Source organism: Pleurodeles waltl, chromosome 5 (assembly GCF_031143425.1).
Source record: "Pleurodeles waltl isolate 20211129_DDA chromosome 5, aPleWal1.hap1.20221129, whole genome shotgun sequence".
NCBI lineage: Eukaryota > Metazoa > Chordata > Amphibia > Caudata > Salamandridae > Pleurodeles > Pleurodeles waltl.
Window position 1 is genome coordinate 624,437,810 of NC_090444.1, and position 17,833 is coordinate 624,455,642.

Genomic DNA, 17,833 nt, shown 5'->3' on the forward strand with positions numbered 1-17,833 from the left:
ATACAAAGCAGCAAGGAATTGTGAAGTTGTGGTTCCGTCAGTAAAGTTGGTACTGAAACATATCCTTTTCGTATTTCTCACCCACCTTATAAAACCGGTCAGATAATTCGTATGTGTTTTGCTAGTCTTGCTCTTTTTCTCTTTTTCACGATTTATTGGGCTTGTTTTGTACTCCAGACCAGGCTTCATTGGTCAGAATGGTTGGGATCGCTTCCGGGTAAAAGTACATGCTGGATGCCATGTGGTATGCGAGTTTGTAAAGCAGCCGGGACAGTAAAAGGATCCGAGGCAGCAGCAATCACGTCGCATGTTTGAAGGTAAGGATGCTGCGAGTATCTTTATGGCGATTATAAAGGCAGTATTATTTATATTCGCATCCTCTCTTTTAGACTGCGGTAACTCCGTCGCTCACAACCAAGCTTGCCTGTGCTATTCCAGTATTTTTATTTTGACTATTTAGTATTAAGTGCTTGCTTGTTAAATGGGCACACAACAAGTAATATACCAAATTAAACATATAAAAGTGTTTTGCACTTAGCTTGTTGGGCAGACATCTACAACTTATTTTGCAGCATTTCTTATGGGTCATTGTAAAAAACAGCTTTCTATTCCTATTAGAGGAATTATTAAGAGAAAGACAGAAAAATAAATTAGTGCTTGATTCTTTTAATTTTTTTTGTTTTTTTGTTACGTAGTGTAAAACAATAGTGTCATTCCCCGTTAATGATTCCTAAATAGTCCTCACAGCTTCTGCTCCCTTGGCCAGGGCATAACCCACAAGTGAGATCACATCCCCTCTGTTTACTCGGGGATGCTTGTTAACAGAAGGGTGCTTTGCTCGTGCACAGCCTTACTTTGCTTTACCATAAACTAAATAAAACAAGCCTTAAGAACGCCAGCAAAGCTTTCCTATAAGAGCTATTGGTTTTGTCAATGTCTTTTAGCCATGTCGTACAGCAGTACAGCTGCTTTGCTACATGGCTGAAAGTTTTAAAAAGAAAGGTGACATGACCAGCTCTGGCTGCCTCATAGCCTTTTTTCTAAGACTTAAAAAGACAAACAATGAAGTAGTACTGTCACACAGAATTCAGAATTACGGTACATAATTGCTCTGTCACATAATCCCATCCTCCCCGGTCGCAAAACTTTAGTAGTCGTGCTTAACTCACAAAGGATACATAAGTGAATGTGGCTTAATTGGTGCATTGTAGACTAAGCAAGTAGAAACCTAGCGAAATGGAGCAGCTAGAACATTTGGAGCGAACATGTGCTTTAAGTCAGATCCAAAAAGAACTGATGATGGACGGAATGCTGAACAAATCGAACAACCCCCCTGTAACATATGTGGGTTTGATTCATTTTTTTTTTGCTCACCACACCACCCTAATTTGGACCCAACCATATGCAAATCAGTCTTGATCCTGCCCCCATGGGAGCTGTCCAGCCTTGTTTCTTGTCCAGGGAGGGCTTGGCCTTGGCAGTCCGTCCATTATCTGTTCTTTTGATTTAATTCAGATCCAAGCATGGTAGCTCGTTGGTTTAGCGTCCAGAAAGGCATCTGCATGCAAGTCAGTCTTTTATATTTACTAGGCTGCTTGATGGTATATATTGTTCTATACAGTACCAAAATAACGCTACAATTATGGAAAAGGCTACAATGTTTTTTATAAGGCTTTGTTTGGGTAGGCCAGGCTTGTTATACAGTTGTGAAAATAACCCGCTTTTACAGTGTGGTACCACAGTCTTGCCGCTGCGTACCTTGTTGCATCAATGTTACTCAACAGGTGCCCATCTACCTTGCATCACTGTTACTCAACAGGTGCCCATTTTACTGACTAAAGTCGAATCTGTATCTATAACACATTTTATTAGTGGGTCTTCGACCACTTGGAGGAACACGTAGCTTTATTTCTTTTGTAATATATGCAGGTGTTTGGTTGTTAACTGCTTTACGTTTGGCATTTAGCACTTTTAATTAGATTCACTTTCTCTTGGGCACCCAAAACGGCGATAACAACGTGGGCACAACTGTTTACAAATAGGAGTGTTTCCTTGTGGATCTCTGTAGCAAGCACTTAACCCACTGAGACATGCTAGGCTTCATTTTAAGCAACCAGTTATTAAACACTTTTCAGAACGCATATTTGAACAGTGAACACACAAGACAGACACTGGAGAATAGCTTTGTAAATAAGCTGAGTGCCATTTGCTGGACATCACACAACTTGGTCTAGTGCAAGTTGCAAATTACTTACTAGACCTGAATAACTTAAAAGCATCACTGTTTTAAGTTAATATCGGATTTGACAGAAATAGCAGCTCATTTATTAAAAGTATTAACATAATCACATGAAATAGGCGCTACAGACTGGAGGTGAATGAAGTCAACACTCATGAGATTATAAGGGTACGAGGAGACAAAAGAAATATCAACAGCGTGGGAGGATTGGGCTACAAGCAATGAAGCAGGATGTGGGCGGAATGGAGAACAAGATAGTACCTCTAGCTGAAAGTGATCAGTGTGAGGAGCGTGAGGACACAAATAAAGTTATCAATCAGTACTTGGTCCCTGCTCCCTATTAAAGAGACAATATAAAGAAAGTGAAACTGGATGCGATAACCGGATACCAATCAGAAGAAATGAAATCAGAGTGACCATGAAGCCACTCTATAGTAAGTAATGGGTGAGCTTCAAGAACCTTCTAAGTGTTTTTTTTTTTTTTTAACGATACAACAAATGGTCGCTAAATGATTGCACGCATGTTCTGCCTGCAGGTTCGACCTAATTAAATAGTTAAAACTGGGCTGGCTGCTCAGTCCTTTGTCCCCCTCTGTTCTGCCTACCTAAAAATCTGCAGGGGATAACCCACTCCCTTGGTTCCTAAGCCCTTGCCATATTTAGATAGACCGACTACCAGATTTCCCATTTTTAATTGCTTGTTCTTCAATGTAGAGTTGCTCTTCAGGATTTCCTACTCACCACTGCCCTTTTTCTATAGTGTGTATTCATCCCACTACCTCCTAGTTTTTATATAGGATTCCTCTTGGTGGTGGCAATTAGAAATTTTTTTTTACTCTGGAAACCCACAAACTGAGTGTTCGCTGTGGTGACGCACAGGATCAGAGTCACAATCAATGTTCCCTGTAAGGCGCGCGCACCTTTCCTTCCCCCATCGCGCAGGCCCCTTCGGCAAGCGCGCACGTTAATAAATAAGCCTTTTAGAGCGATACACGCGCTCCCCTTAGGCAGATAATGCTCATATTTGAATCTGGATTGAAGTGAATGAAAACAGCGTTTAAAGGCCGCAGGGAGTGTTTTAAACATCATTTGGCGTACTTTAGCATACAAGCGAGCAAGTGATATTTATGTTGAAAATTAATGGTTAATGAGCTAGGAAATGCTTCAGAGCAGTAGGGAATGTGCTGTTATCAACTTTTCCATCATTGTCATACTTCACAGTTGTTTATATGCATTATCACTTTCTATGATCAAATAAGCCTTTTAGAGCGATAGTCGTGCTCTCCTATTGCAGAAAATGCTCATATTTGAATCTGGATTGAAGTCAATGAAAACAGCGTTTAAAGGCCACGGGCAATGGTCCTCTGTTTTCTCTAACTGGGGTGTAGGTGGCACTTAACAGGTCATGTCCTTGGGGTGTGCAACCAGGTCACTAAACTGCCTTGATGCCCTATTGCATGGAGCAATGATATCCCTTTTTTGCTTTAGTGGTATGGAGAAGCTAATGCCAAAGATCTTGGCTAGTTATGTGCTGCACGCGCGTGAATGGTCAATTTCTTGGCGCACGTATCCTTGGCTGCAGCGCACAGAGACTGCACACTGCCGCACACAGTGGAAAAAAATTGAGGGAACATTGGTCACTATCCTTTTTGGTTCCTCACCTTTCTTTACACTACTGTTTACATTCGTTTTTCCTACACTTGACTTTCCTTTCTACCTATTGAGATTTGAGCTTCCCGCTAAAACATCTTCACCTACACATCTCGAATGACCGTCCATTCAACTTGTGAATGCCCTTTCTCAACACCTTTACGCAGACATTTATATTCTCTTTCACCTTTATTGGCATGCTTCTGAAACTCTCTTCATACAATATATTTTATTATGTTTGTCAAATAGAAAATCACCAGGAAAATTTCGATGCACAGACATTTTAAAAACTCTCAACCCCAAACAAATCACTTCAGCAACAAATAAAGGCTTGATACACCTTGCTTGGTAAATACCCATTCCATGAAACCAGGCTTCTACATTGTTACATTTAACAGGCTGTGCCTCAATGATCTGTGAGGTCTCATGAAAAAAACATCTCTCCAAAGCCGTTGTTTTGGGTGTCCCCAGATGGCACTAAGAACATAGCATGACTTTGTTTACCCTCACTCATTCAACCTATGCCACCCAGCTCACAGTTATCAGTCTTAATGGTTACACCAAAACTGTTCTGTTGCTTCAATCCAAAAACATATTTTTGAATATGCCCATCCAAAATATCGTCTCTTTCCCCTGAAAGCTGTAGTTCAAGTAGAACCAATCCAAAACAAGAACCTGGAATTGCGGTTAAAAGTAAGACAACATGAGAATCTGAAAGATAACAATTATACATAAGGACCAGATGGTGCAGGGATGCTGTGGGAACTTACAAGATTATGGTTACCAGCACCTATTCTTGGGCAGGAACTGGGATCTCGGCTAGCCGCATTAAATGTTTCTGAATGAGTTTTGACATCAAGACACATTCAGGCAGCTGATGAACATTCAGTGCACTTAGCCTTCCAGCATAGCCTAGCCCACGTGTAAAAAGCACCAGGGTTGTGGAATTACTTTATCCTGTGCCCAGGACATTTTGTTTGGGATCAAGGACAACACGTTTTCATGTTTATTTTGCCCTTGGGACAAATAGGCCTAACCCCTTGCAGCACAAACCCTTTGGCTGTCCTTTTACAGGGAAGAGAACTGCCTGCGGTTGAGGTAATATTTGTGTCCATACATTAATGGTGTTTGAACTTGTATTTATGATTCATTAATGCAGAGCCTTTATTATTAGGGTGAGCAATGTAAATAAACATTGTAAGGTCACACTGTACTACTGACAGTGGTTCCAGTAAAAATAGTGTGTATACACATTAAAAAAGTTTAACAATATGAGGCTATGTCTAATGCCCCTGAAATGCCCTCTGACTAGATGCAAATGTTTTCCGAGGCTTGTAAGCAATATTGTTGATTCTTTACTTTCAAATAAAATGTTCAGTAAAAAAATGCAAGTGGGGGGAAAAAAGTTTTGCTAAATTACTTGGAAATGTTAGGTACTATTTATTTGAAGCATCATTTAATAAACTGTGTTGATGCATCTTAGTGTTTCTAAAACCTATTCATAACGGAAAATCAGTGTAACTGTTTCAACAAGAATAGGAGAAACATGAAATTAAACAAGCACTGGCAAAGCCAGCCGATTCAACATTGGTGGTATTTTTATTTTTTTTGGTTTTGTCAATGTACGTCTTGTTTTGACATGGCTTTTGTAACACTTTATTGTTGTGGGAGCTGCCAAGCCCTCACCACTGTAACAAACATTGGCAAAAAGCAAAAAAAAAAAAAATGGTCTCAAAAAGCACACTTTGCCACAGTAGTTCCTGGCACTTAACAAAACTACTTTCTGTGCCAATATTCTTCTTCTGGAAGAGCAGAATGCTACCACTCACAGTAAAGCCAGCTGGCTAGTGAGAGATATAGAATTTTAATAAAAATAAAATGTGTTGTTTAACGTCAGACCTAATATGGGCCCAATTCCTAAAGAAAGTCACAAAAGTGCACCCTTGGTATATGACTCTGCATTAGTGGCTTTCATTAATTTACAGAAATAGACTAGGGAATCGTACACTTAGAACATATTTGTGAACTGTATTTTAGCACAAGCAAATATGGGTGTGTAGAGTTGCTTGCACAAAAATCTATTGAGCGTTTACAAGTTCACTTTCCCTCTAACCACTTTTCATTTTTTTCCAACCATTGAAGAACTTCTACTTCTACCCTTGTCAAGAGAACATTTCCAACTTTTCTCAGTATGGGAAAAGATTAGAGAAGAGCTAGTGAAATTCCTTAAAACACACTTTTTAGTAGGTTTGCACAGCCTCCAAGGCTTTCCAGCCCTGGAACTATTGCTTACTGATTCCTCCGGCCCCAGTATGTAGATCTGCGGAAAGGTGGCAAAATAAGGAAATTGCTTTAGTAGAGCTTGAAATTGCTAGTATTCAAGCCCTATTTTAGTATTAACCCTGGCATAATCAAAGAGGCTATTATCAGCGCTCTTACATTAATGAGATTCCTGCCATAATTTGTCGCCGCACTACATGGCACCAAAGGGACAAGTGGAGTGTTTTTTTTCAAGACATGTAGATTAATGAAGCAACATGTTCTATGGACAAGTATATATTTTTTCCACACCCCTGGAAGCGCACTTCATTTTGAATGGTAATACAAGACAAGAAGACAGTTCTACTTCATTCTCATTTCACAGATAAAACTAATTCTGCAGACTGTCAAATATTTAGCTTAGCATAGTTTATTTATGAACCAACAATGCAAACTTGTGGGCTTTAAGGTGTAAGTACAAATAACGATGCACAGCTTTTTAGAACTAAAATACAATTACAATATAACATCCTATTGATTGAAGCATGCCAGGGGCTCATTAACTAATGTAACAATAAATCCTCAATTATTAAAACAACTAAAATCCAGACCAGAGGGCTTTAGACCATACAAAACCCATGCTTACCCTCACACTCCAACCCCGCATTTGTGTCACTCTGCACCTCAAAGAGTTCCACTGGCTCCCAATTCATACACAAACACTCTTCAAGTTCCTCATGCACACATACAGTGCCTTACATAACTTTGTCCTCTCATCTCAACAACTGCATAAACTTCCACAAACCTACCAGACACATCTGATTAGCAGGCCTCCTACTTGTGCTCACACACCTTGCATACACAGAACCAGATCCGGTGGTCCTCCCTGTGCCTACCTTGTTCCTAAAGGCTGGAATGGCCTGCCACTGCACCTCAGAGCCTCCTCCTCGGGTCTTGAATTCTGACAGAAATTGAAGACCTTGTTCTTCACCTAGCCCCATCTATGACTCTGCTTATGAAGCTCCTGCTTTAGGGTCAGAAAACCTTGTGGATGACTTGTACATATACAAATACATGTAACATAAATTAACAGAAATTTTGTCCAGCCTCATTGCTTGGGACTTTCAGAAGAATGGACATAAATTTACAAACCAAAAATTACCATAGTGCCTGTATTGTGGAACACCAACAGTTTTGTTGATTATTTACCTAAATGTCAGCTAAACTGACATATAATCCTGAACTAGAATTCTTGCTTTTTTCGTATTCCACTAGAGGATGTACCCTAGAGCGAATAAAGTTAGAGGTGAGTTGACTTTACCTGTTCCTTTGCCAGGGCTTCAAAAGAGAGGTCACAATCTCACATACTGAGATTCCTTACCATTGCCATAGGAGATGATGGTACTAAACCAGTAAAATTAGGCCAGATAAAGTGCAGTGTTGATGACCCTGCACAACCAAGGGGCAGGGCTTGTTGGACAATAGTTTAGTAAAAAGTTTTTTTTTTTCAAGTTGCATTTTTTTGTGTGCATCATTTTTTAAAAGCTAACAATCGCCAATCTTTCATTCTTGCTTATATATGTACTTATATATTACTGGGGAGAATTCTGTAAACACTAAAGGTAGCCTCAAATTGTTAGAAACGTGCGCGCATTTTTATACTGGAGTCACTGTCAGTAGTGCAAGCTGAGCTCACAGCATCTTATTAGAGTGCCTGCTCTAATAGTAAAGGCATTCATATTCACATATCGTACATACAAGCTTGAACAACTTGCACAAATGGATTCAAATCTTTGCTTTAGTGGCAGACAGTTCTCTTTCACAGATGCATACCGTTGTACTGTAAACTGACAGCAAAAGCATTTCTGCTGCAGGGGATTGTGCCTACTTTTCGTGTGGATAAAGTAAACAGGGCCTGTCCTGTGCCCGTCAGCGCCTGGAAGAGGCTGGGCTGAGCCATATCTCTTTGTTTTTTGTTTTGGGGTCCAGTGTTTAGATCTCGAATTCATAACTGCGGGGCTTGTGGAGCTTAAGCCAATTTCACATTCCAGGATCCCTGCTGTACTTTTTAGAAAGCAGACGTGGTCCAGGGTGCTTCGAAGCCTGGGCCAAGAGTAGGCCCGTCCGTACCCGACTGAGACCATCTGGGGCCGGGCTGACACAGTTGTGTGACTTTTTTTATTCTTAAATAACCTTTACATTGGTGCAGAGATCCTTGCACAGAATGGGGAAACGTAAGGCAAGAACTATTCCCGAACTGGGCCCTGCCAAATCAAAAATTTCAAAATCTAATAGAGTCACGCAACCTCACACCAATTGCGTGTCTAGAGAGATTGATAATCTAATAGAAGAAGTGGAGCTGATTCTTAACAAAAAAGAGAGGAATGTTCGGAAGACGCTGAAATCAGGTACTCTAATACAATTTTTAACCACTGGGATCCACTCTTCTATGGATGCCCAACCCCTGTGTGATCCGCCCCAAGCACCCGTTGCCAAAAGCCTTTCCCGAAATGACAATCCCGCTTTATATCCTGCGCCCAATTCCAGTCTGGAAGCCTCAGACACCGATACCATCAGTTGTGGGATCTCTTGTTCAAATCGTTTTTCCATATTGGAACAATTAGACCTGGATAGTGTCCAACAGTTTCCACTGGCTCCCTTGTCCTCCAATTGCTATTCTTCCAGAGATGAACTTTCAGCATTGGTTTTAGTTTAAAAAGTGAGGTAGGAGAGTTGAAGCATTTACTGCTTGAAGTACTCAAGCTTCTTAAGAAGCCTGACTTATCCCTTCCCAGTGTATTGAAGCCATCGCCTTTGCGGAGCAACCACCTCTCGGCTCCTGTGCCCTTGCCAGCAGATCCGCCGTTGAACCTTGAGGCTGTTCAAGGTCCCAAACAAAGGTTTAGTGTTGGACCTGGCTTTTTGACCGGGACATCCCCAAACTTTTTGCCTCCTTCCTCCTATTTTTTTCTGACCTGTTGTTGTTGGCTTTTGACCTCTGGGCACTTTACCACTGCTAACCAGTGCTAAAGTGCATATGCTCTCTGTGTAAATTGTACTACTGATTGGTTTATCCATGATTGACTTTTTAATTTACTTGTAAGACCCTGGTAGAGTGCACTACATGTGCCTAGGGCAGGTAGATTAAATGCTACTAGGGGGCCTGCAGCACTGGTTGTGCCACCCACCTCAGTAGCCCCTTAACCTTGTCTCAGGCCTGCCATTGCAAGGCCTGTGTGTGCAGTTTCACTGCCACTTCGACTTGGCATTTAAAGGTACTTGCCAAGCCTAGAACTCCCCTTTTTCTATACATAAGTCACCCCTAATGTGTGCCCTAGGTAACCCCTAGAGCAGGGTGCTGTGTGGGTAAAAGGCAGGACATGTACTTGTGTGGTTATATGTCCTGGTAGTGTAAAACTCCTAAATTCGTTTTTACACTACTGTGAGGCCTGCTCCCTTCATAGGCTAACATTGGGGCTGCTCTCATACATTGTTGAAGTGGCAGCTGCTGATCTGAAATGAGCAGGAAGGTCATATTTAGTATGGCCAGAATGGTAATATAAAATCCTGCTGACTGGTGAAGTCGGATTTAATATTACTATTCTAGAAATGCCACTTTTAGAAAGTGAGCATTTCTTTGCACTAAAATCTTGTTGTGCCCTTCAATCCACGTCTGGCTAGGTTTAGTTGACAGCTCCTTGTGCATTCACTCAGACACACCCCAAACACAGGGTACTCAGCCTCACTTGCATACATCTGCATTTTGAATGGGTCTTCCTGGGCTGGGAGGGTGGAGGGCCTGCCCTCACACAAAGGACTGCCACACCCCCTACTGGGACTCTGGCAGACAGGATTGAACTGAAAGGGGGCTTGGTGCATTTCTTAGAGACTCTTTGAAGTCACCCCCACTTCAAAGGCACAACTTAGTATAAAACAGGGCCTCTGCCCTACCTCATCAGACACTTGCTGGAGAAGAAACCTGAACCAGAAACTACATCCTGCCAAGAAGAACTGCCTGGCTGCTCAAAGGACTCACCTGTCTGCTTTTCTACAAAGGACTGCTGCCTTGCTGTTGGCCTGCTGCCTTGCTGAACTCTTGTCTGGCTGTAAAAGTGCTCTCCAAGGGCTTGGATAGAGCTTGCCTCCTGTTCCCTGAGGTCTCAGGACGAAAAAGACTTCTCTCTTCCTCTTGGACGCTCCGTGCGCCAAACTTTTCGACGCACAGCTTGTTCCGCGGCAAGAAAAACGCCGCACACCGACGCTGATCGACGCAACGTCTTCGGGACGACCGAAACTTTGACGCACGGCCTCGCAAGGACAACGCCGCCCGACTCCGCAGGAGAAATCGACGCGACGCCTGCCGTGAGATCAAAACTTCGACGCGCAGCCCCGCAGAACAACGCGCAGCCGGAAAACAAGCAGGAAAATCCACGCACAGACCCGGGACATCTGGTACTCCCCGCAAACCACAGTAAGAGACTGTCCGCGCGCCGGAAAACAACGCCCGACTCCCCGCATGGAAAATAACGACGCAAGTCCGTGTGTGCTGAGGAGAAATCAACGCACACACCAGTTTTCCACGCACCTCTTCTCCTGTGGCCCTCTGAGGAGATTTTCCACCAGAAACCAGGTACTTTGTGTTTGAAAGAGACTTTGTTTACTTTCTAAAGACTTAAGACACTTTCTATCACTTTTCAGTGATATCTTTACAAATTCGTATTGCAACTTTGATCGTTTTGACCTGAAGATACCCAGATAAATATTATATATTTTTCTAAATACTGTGTGGTGTATTTTTGTGGTGTTATGCTATGGTGCTGTATGATTTATTGCACAAATGCTTTACACATTGCCTTCTAAGTTAAGCCTGACTGCTCGTGCCAAGCTACCGGAGGGTGAGCACAGGCTGATTTTGGATTGTGTGTGACTTACCCTGACTAGAGTGAGGGTTCTTGCTTGGACAGAGGGCAACCTGACTGCCAACCAAAAACCCCATTTCTAACATTTAGTCATAGTAAAGCTGCTTTCCCTCCCCTGGCAAAATCCATACCTTCCCTTTTCAATTTTGATCGGAACCAGGACACTATATTAGCATCTGGCCAGTCCGCATATATGCCCAATGAAAACTGCATTTATATGTGCAATGTTCCTCCGCTTTCAGCACATTTGCGGGAAGGTACATTTTCGTTAACTAATAAGGTCTCACGTTGGATCCGTCATGTCAGAGGCTGTGGCTCAATTATTCATCCTGACATTGTATCGGCCAAACGGCTAAGTGGCCGATCTGGCAGGTGGGATACTATTAAACTTAATTTTTCAAGTCCCCATTTGGTCACGGGCCTATTGCAGGTGGAAGCACGCAATCACACGAGGAAGGATTCTGACATATTTTCCAGTGCCAGCTGCCCTGCATTTGGAAGCATGAGGTTGCCTTCTTCTTCAAACATGATTATGTCGGCATCAAATAATGCCATAGACCATCATACTCTTACTGGCCCGACATCCTGCTCAGTTGTTGTGACTGATAAGGGTCCCGTTCCTAAACGTACTATTGCATGCAAGTCTGATATGGGTCCTCCCTCCAATCATATTATTGTACGTGATCCTGAACTACAGGGGGTTACCTCAGATGTTGACTGACTGTCCTTCTAGTTCTTGTAATTCTAGCATTAGATCTGGCTCACAGTCTCCACTATATTATAGATTTCTGCCAAGTTTAGGAGTTCATACTGAACGGGATCCTCAAATTGTTTCTCCTGAGAATTCCAATTGTGTACTGCATACTGAGCTCTTGTCTTGGAACGTGGCTGGTATTAAGAGTAAATTAGTCGACTCTGATTGGGGGGCTTATCTAGAAACTTTCTGTATCTGCATGTTCCAGGAAATGTGGGCGACGGAAAGTGTGTATAGGCAAGGGTTTTGTTCTTATATTATAATGCTATTAATAATGCTACGCAGTCTCCTATAGGCAGGGCAATAGGGGGATTGTGTACCTGGGTCAAGACGACAGTGTAAATCTTCTAGTTTTACACTGAGGTGTAAAACTAGAAGATTCCCATTACTGGCATGCCCACCTCCAGAAATCATTGATATGCTTGAAGCAAAGGGTGGGCGACATTGTGAGATTTGCAACCCGCTCCCCTAGCTTTGCCTTGACCACAGCTCTCGAAATATATAAATCACAAGCCGGGGGGGGGGTGGGGTTGTATGCTGCTGAGTTATGGGGCCACTGCAATCTGGAGGATCTGGCTAGGGTGGAAAACCAGTTCTTAAAGACGCTGTTAAGAGTTCCTTCAAGCACTCCCTCTTTGCCTATGCAAATGGATTTAAATCTTTTTTCAATCAACCAGATCGTCGCTTTAAGGCCACTATTGTTCTGGATCCGGTTATGGTCAACCGATGCTCTTATTCCATTTAGATGTGGGTTGCCCAAACTGATGGGCACTAATTCTAATGCTAAAATCAAGTGGTGTGCTTATGTTGAACGGTCCTTATTCCATCTTGGCCTAGGGTCCTATTGGAAGGATCCTTCTTCTATTCCCAAAAATGCCATTCAGACATTGAAGGACGCTTTCTGGCTTAAAGTTCAAACTGCACAAATGATGGAAGTTATGCCCTCTTCTATGACTGACAGGTTTCTGCAATATAAATGTCACTATGCGTTTGAGCCTTTTATGGATGCAGTACTCTCTCCACTTTCGCGTGCTCTTTTCATCAGATTTAGAATAGGGTCTCTTCCCTTGTGTTCTTTAACCTACAAATGGCCCAATTCTATTAACAAGTCTAAGTTATGTCCGATGGGCTGTAAGTCTGAAGAGACTGATCTTCACGTTTTCTTTCAATGTCGTGCACATGGTAAACAGAGGGCCCTTTGGATTACTCCTTTATGTAAACAAATGGGTTTTAGGAACTGTCTATCAGCTGAGAGAGTATTCAAATCAGACCCATCTGTACAAATAGTTTGTTCTGTGGCAAAATTCCTTGAATCAATTTGGCGTCTTAGATTAGCGATTTTAAAGAATAAGACTTTGTAGCAGATTTTAAAACCAGGCATATAGTGCACAGGCGTTGTATTTAAGTGTAAGTCCGTTTGTCTGATGTTTTAGTAGGGACTGGTTGTTTTTTAAGTATTGTATTTATAGAAAAAAATTATGTCATTGTTTTATCTCATTTTACTATCTCATTTTCAGGAGTTTGTAATTTATTTTATTTGTATTTTTCTTCTAAAATTTCTCCCTTGACTGCATTTCTTGTACTTTTATGGTATGTTTTTACCGAAATAAAGTAAATGATGATGAATACAAAAAAAAAAAAAAGTTCAGGAGCTTAAAGTAGTCCTAGTTTGTTGTTAATTTTACTATGACTATCTATGGAGGAAAATGCAAAGTTGCCACTTGTGGATAGTTTTAGTAATCCCAGTATTTGACTAACGAAACTATGAAAGTGTAGTCTTGTGTGTTCTAAGACATTGCACATGATGGATTCTAAAAGACTGCGCTTTCTAGACTTCTTTAGCTGGAGGACAGACTGTGAGGCCTACTCCTTACCTGCTGTGGTTATTTCTGATCTTACTTATTGGCAACATAAAACCTAATTGTACTAGGATTTTCAACGGTGCTATGTACACTTTAATAGCATGCTTTATCAGATACACTGTGTGTTTCTTATTGCTTCAAACACACTTCATGTTTAGCTTTTGTAGTCCTTGTTTATGTTTTAAACAATGTGGGAACACACTTGTGCAGAACACAATCTTTAAAAAAAAAATGGAGGACCTAATTATCATAAACAATTATGCTACAGGAAGTGGTTCCATACATGGCAGCATCACTACCATAGCAAACCATTGATTTTAAAAGGATTGGTGATGTTTTCCAGTCTAGTATTTAGTGATCACTGTGTTGTCTCACCTAGCAAGGAATATGTCTATACATGTTACACTGCTTTTACCTGTCTTGATTGGGCACTTGCTGCGAATGTATATGTGTTGTTGCTACCTTCGGCTAACTAGATCAAAGACATGGTCAGCTCTGATTTTAATCAATCCATGGTAAATTGAAAGTTGACCATGTTAGACTAGCCAAATTAATTTCATACCATTGTTTTGTGTAAAGTACTTTGGGCTAATGCACTCTCTAAACAAATTGCAGAAGATATTGTCATTCTCACGACTGTAAGGATTTATTTGCACTTATGTAGTTTGTTTAACCAGAGGCTAAGCACTTCCCACTCCCCATTACATTAAAGTGGTTTCTTTTATGAGGCCAAATCCTGCCATGAAATGGTAAATAGTTGGCTGTTTCTGTTGATAGGATATTTTTGATTTAAGTGACTCTCTCAAATGCCCTTCTCCAAGATAAAATAGTTGCACCCCCAAGAGTTGAAAAGCCACCCTATGAGGCCATATTGAACATTTACAAGATACTTACACCTACGAAGAACAGTGGTTCTGCGGCTTAAGGGTCCACACAGCACAGGTCAATGTTGCCCCACTCAGATTTAATGGGGCCTGCATCTCCTCTTCCACTGATAACCACACTCTACTTGTGCTCAATGCCTGTGCATATGCCTTGTACTTGAAACCCCCTCAGTATCCCTCCTGATATACATCCGTCCACACGCCAGACACATAATTTTACCCAAAGTACATGCACGTGAGTTATGAGCAGGTTGCTATATCTTTTAACACTGAGAGCGCATGCCTTAGCCCCTTTGCCATTCTTAGTAGGTATTAGTTACCTGTGGTAAGCCAGAGTGATTCTTGTGAGGAACTCTGATTAGCTCTCTGGACTGCGGTGTTAGCTAAGAGTGGCAGCCTCTGAGCTGCTGTTATTCTCACGCTGCTATTAAGCAACCTCAAGGACTCCTGTAGGTCACCTCAGCGTTTACCTGTTTTCCACAGCGTGCTCCAAGGCTTATCTTCAAAACCACCTTCACCAAAGAGGTAAATGAAGTGAGTTAGGACTCAGACAGTGGGCTTCAAAGGCAGGTTGAGTGTCAAACTTCTCCAAGCCTGCTAGCTTCCTCTGATTGATGCACACAGGGCAGGTGCTTTTAACAGCCTCTACACTACACATGCTAAAGCCTTAGAAGGTGCTGGATGTACCATGACCACCTTAAGATTAATCCACTCTAGTTCCTCCTGATCATTCCACCTACATGTCCAATTCTGATCCAAACATGGCTCAACTCCTGTTTGGTGTTAAACTGTAACCTTGTTTGTTATGAAGTGCTTTGAATCTCTTGGGTTCGAAAACAACACCTTAACCTGCAAGCACAGACCAACACAGTGTCGTAAGATGCACAATTTCAATTTAGACTTTGTTGTTGAATCAAATCTTGTATTCAAGATTTCATATGTATACCCCATTCCTTTGTGCTAGCGAGATTGGAATACAGTAAGTCCCCGCTCATAGGTGTTCCATTACTGCTTCTAGCATCCTTCAAAGGAGCCTTTTTAGGTAGCAACTACGCTGGCTACAGGTGTGAGAAACTTTTAACATACCTCTAACTTTCACATTCCTCTGAAGTGGCCACCCATAGCTGCAAGAGGTATCTCCAAGTTAGTGTGCTTCAAGCATTGCTTCTCAGAATCTCTCAAATAGCCCCTAACTATCTTCCCCCCAAAAAATGGCTGTGTTGGGCTGGCAATTCTACCTTCAGAACATGGACACCCCCTCTGTAAATATCAGGGTTTAAGACATCAAATACAATAAAAAACAATTCCCCTAGGAAGTGCACCTAGGACGTGGAACTGCACCCTACCGACCATTGAGACAACTAAGTCCTATGAAGCTTACATTAAACAGATAGTTGAAAGGCTGTTGCTAGTCCCAATTGTAAAAGGCAGCATGCTGGTGAGTACGCTAAAGAGAGCCTAAATAATGTTAATTATTTAACTCTGTAGCTATAAGTGGGAATCGTTCACATGATAATTCATTTTTACTGTATGCTACTCTGTGTAACTGTAATATTTATTCTCTGTTAGAATGAAACTGTTCCTATGTAAAGCATTGTGCGTTTGTTTTTCATGTGCCCAGAGAGCCATCAAATTGCTCCTTTGATCTACGAAGGGAAATGTAGTGCTCAAAGTTGCAATTTACTTATAATTTTAGTAATACTTGTGTTTGCTTGGGTAATACTTATTTGACTTGTCTTATTAATAACGTTATAAGCATTTCTATTTTTAAAGCAGATTGACTATTAAAGGATGGTTGTGTGGGGGAGCAGTTAGCAACCTCATGCTAACTGCTAAACCCGCAGACAGTTCTGGCTTATTAGTAAACATCACTTTACAATAGGAGGCGCTAGAAACCTGCGCTATTTGTTTGTATAATTACATAAAATGTTTGCTAAAATATGGAAATTACCCATAATTAGGCAAAATGCAAATCTGTCACCTAGTGCTACATTGTAGTACGAAGTGCGCCCTCGCATCAACTTTTAATGCAAGGACACATTTCTCTTTAAAAAAAAAAAAAAAGACCAAAAAATCTAAAGCACCACAAACAATAGTTGCAGTTGTTCATGTGTGTTTGCAGTAAAGTTTGCATCCTCGATAGATTTTTTCCTGGGACTGGCACGTAATTACGCAAAGTAGTGTTATGGTGTAGTTTCATGCAACAAGTGTAATGCACCATTCCCAAAATTATGCAGGCCTGCTTTACATGCGTATATATGTTTAGAAAGGGGATGGGGGGGGCAAAACCGTAAGCTTGGACTGGCTGAAGGTGCCACATATGGTATGGGGCAACTTGAAAACGCTGCACTCCCCTGCTAGGATAATGTGAGCGGTCGACAGACTTTGAGTGTATTTTTTTCATATGTTGGGATGCGTTACCTTAGGCAGAAATGACCAGCAGTTGGTCACTTGCAAATATCACCTCAGAGCGCTGGGTAAGGGTGACAGTTTTGACTTTGAAAGTCTAGTATGTCTGGTTCAGATTTATTCATAATAAACCTGTTACTAAATTAATTGTAGTCTTGAACATAGGCATTCACATGTTCAGGTCTCATCTAAAATGCTAGCTTGACCGCGGCAGTGGCAGCCTTGTCAGTGTTGCATCTAAAATGGCAGTAAAGTAGGGGCAGAGTGTGTGACGTTTCAATAACCCAACACATCTGATTGTCTTCATCCTAGCATTATTGCATTGCAGGCTAAAAATTAAGTGAGCACAAAAATACACAACAGGCACATTTGTAGCGCTTCTGCGCTTGCTGTCAACATTTGGGGTCCATGTGGGTTCCTGGCCTACAAAGCATGTTTATTGTTAACCAACTCAGCGGTACTCATTTTATTAACCTTGGAAAGATGAAAAAACGTAGTGAATCCAGAGTGGGATTCAAACCTGTGATTATCGGTTAAAATACAGATCAGGCACTCGATAAATTAATCCAGTGAGGTTTAGCAACATATGCTCTTATGGTTTTTGTAGGAAAGTACCATCTTGCCTGGATGTTACCCCCATTTTTCACTGTCTATATGTTGTTTTAGTTGTATGTGTCACTGGGACCCTGGTAACCCAGGGCCCCAGTGCTCATAAGTGTGCCTGAATGTGTTACCTGTGTAGTGACTAACTGTCTCACTGAGGCTCTGCTAATCAGAACCTCAGTGGTTATGCTCTCTCATTTCTTTCCAAATTGTCACTAACAGGCTAGTGACCATTTTTACCAATTTACATTGGC

At 41.6% G+C, this 17,833-nt stretch overlaps 1 protein-coding gene across 1 annotated transcript in view; it reads left to right on the forward strand.

The window, feature by feature from the left end:
• Nucleotides 1-205: 205 nt before the first annotated feature.
• Nucleotides 206-17,833, forward strand: part of HEATR1 (HEAT repeat containing 1) — a 710,058-nt gene continuing 692,430 nt past the window's right edge. The window contains exon 1 of the mRNA XM_069234483.1: nucleotides 206-317. The gene's annotated coding sequence lies outside the window, so the exon portion shown is untranslated. The remainder of the gene's footprint in view (nucleotides 318-17,833) is intronic.